The sequence below is a fragment of the Felis catus genome (assembly GCF_018350175.1).
Source record: "Felis catus isolate Fca126 chromosome D4 unlocalized genomic scaffold, F.catus_Fca126_mat1.0 chrD4_random_Un_scaffold_87, whole genome shotgun sequence".
Classification (NCBI taxonomy): domain Eukaryota; kingdom Metazoa; phylum Chordata; class Mammalia; order Carnivora; family Felidae; genus Felis; species Felis catus.
In genome coordinates this window covers 8,322-10,995 of record NW_025408519.1, presented here as the reverse complement: position 1 = coordinate 10,995, position 2,674 = coordinate 8,322, and positions in this window count along the sequence as shown.

Sequence of the window (2,674 nt, the reverse complement as noted above, 5' to 3'; positions counted from 1 at the left end):
CGGAAGATGTAGAGCCTGTGGAGCAGCTGGACCTCTTGGGGCTGGAGGGAGGACCGGCCACCGACGGGGCCTCGGCTGGGGAGGATACGTGCCTCTTGGGGTGAGGAATGGGCTGATACCCGGTCCTGGGGTCACGGCTCATGTATACAAAGGGCTGAAATCACTGAGTGCCCGGGGGATGCCCAGTTAAAGTAGCCCCCTGACACTTGGTTTTCCTGGAGGTGCCCCCTGGCCTCCAGGGGCCTCTTCCCACCCTCTGACTCCACCCAGGGCTGTAGCCAGGCACAGGCTGGACCTCTGTCCAAGGTCCTGCCAGGAAGACAAGCCGGAAGGAGGAAAGGAGAAGGGCAGGGGGAGGACCGACTTCTCCCTGCCCTGAGTCGGCCTCCACTGCTGCCTCCAGGACCCTGGCCCAGCCATGCCCCAGGGTCCATGCACCTGGACCCCGGGGTGGAGTCTGCGGTCCAGGCCAGCTGGGTGGGGTGGGTGTAGTCACTGGCCATCGTGTCCCCAGATGTCCAACCCACCTTGCCTTGCACCCTGAGGTCTGCCTGGCAGGGGCGGGCGTGGTTCTGAGGCTCAGGAGAGGTTTGGTTCCCAGAGCAGTTGGCGGAGGTGGGAACATGGGTGACCAGCCAGGTGGGGAGCGGTTGGATTCATGCACATCACCGGTCCGTCTGGATCATCTACAGGTGCTGAGTGCGGGTCTCTGGCCACACCGGGCCTCCGCTCGACCCATCCGGCCCTGTGGACGGAGGCCTGTGTACCTGGGGCACCTCCCCTCCACCTACCCCTGGGGGCGAGCCTGGGCCGTGGCCACACTGATGCACTTCCCCGTCTGACCCCCAGGGACAGAGGGACCGTGAGGAATGGCAAGGACTGGCCCAGGACAAGTGAGGTGTGCAGGGTCCAAGGAGCAGGGCTGGTCTCCAATCCTAGGCCAGCCTCTACACCCCATGGGGTTCCCCCTGGGAATGAGAGCCCCTGAGATGCTCGGAGGTCCTATCTACCCCGTCCCTGTGAGGCTGTGACCTCTGGGCATCTCCAGAAAGGCGTGCACACACACACACACACACACACACACACATATTCTGACTGTCCCACTGGAGATCAGAGGGGAGTCCACACTGGGAGGGGGTGGGTAATACGGGGGAAAGAAGAGAAAGGCTGGAGGCAGTGGGGTCATGGGGCAGGGACATCAGGATTCCTGGCAATAGCCCGGGACCCACCACATAGGGAGGGCAGATGTGCCAGTTGAGGGTCAGGGGGTCCCCAAGGTGTCCGGGGGGATTGCCAGGAACTAGGGGAGGACGGGGTCTGGGGTCCTGTGTCCACCACGCTGGGCCCCTGGAGCTAGGAAGTGTGGATGGGGCTACAGCACAGAAGGACCCAGCTTCCTCCTCCTAAACTGGGCTGTGTCGACAGTGTCCCAAGGGTCCCACAGGCTCATAGACGACTCTGTGTCCTGAGATCTTCATCCCTGGCCCTCTGTTCTCCCCTCCTGGGAAAATGCTTCCCACTCCCTCAAGGTCCTTCTGAGCAGAGGGCAGCCCGGGGGCTTGGAGCACCGAGGACCTGGGTTTGCAGTACGTGGCCAAGCAGCAGCCCCTGGTGTGGGGACCGAGGTCAAGACCCTCCTTGATGGAGCCTTGGGCCCTCATGAGGAAGTAGTTCCCCAGGCAGTGCGCTGGCTGGGCCGAGGAGGCCTCATGAGGGAGCTGAGCACCGGACCTGGGGAGGCACACGGGCCACAAGGGAGGCTTCTGAGGGTTGTCACCTGGACCCTGGAGCCCACAGGCCCTGCTCCCGTGAGACACACAGAGACAGACAGAGTCCGAGGCAGAGACAGAGAATGGACCCACGAGAGAGGAAACCAGAAATTCCATGAATCAGCCCAGAAATGACACCCGGTTATCATATTCTAGCCCTTAGAACCCGGTCACATGGGTCATCCACCCGGGAGGGGAGGGGTTGACAGAAGCACGTGGGACCACGATTCGGGAAGGCAGGGAGCCACAGTGGGGACCGCCCATCATGTAGGCCCAGACCAGGCTCTGGGACCTGAGCCCAAATGTAATGGGGCCCCTGGAGTGCATGTCCGGAGGGCACAGGCTGTGAATGAGTTCACATTTTTGTACTTTGTGGTCGTTTGAAATAGACTTTTTCTCCTTTGCTATTGAAATCGCAATGGATTAAAGACTAGGAGGGAAAAAGGAGGCCCCTTCAGTGACAATGGTCTCGGGGTGGAGACCCCTGTGCGTGCTGTGACACCACAGCCTGAAGCCAGACAGGACACGGCGGGTCCTCCCGTGGCTAAACAGAAACCGGGAGATGCAGAAGGCTGGACGGTCACACCACAGAAGGGAGAACATCCCTCACGACCCAGAGCCAGAAAGGTTCACAGGCGTCTGGGCCAAATAATGTGCCAAAGCCAGTGCGTTCCCCGGGATGGAGGCCAGACCTGTCCCAGTCCAAGGGGAGGCGACCCCCACGGGAGCAGGCGTCAACGATGCGGGTCGTCCCGCGGAGGGACTCGGGCAAGTGAAACCCAAGGGAGGCAGCGGTGGTCACCTTCAGACGGGCAGGTTTCTGGTCTTGGGACCGCCAGCCCAGGTGACAATGTGAGGAAGCTGAGGCCCCAGCCGATCCCCAGCGAGAAGTCCTTGTCCTGCAG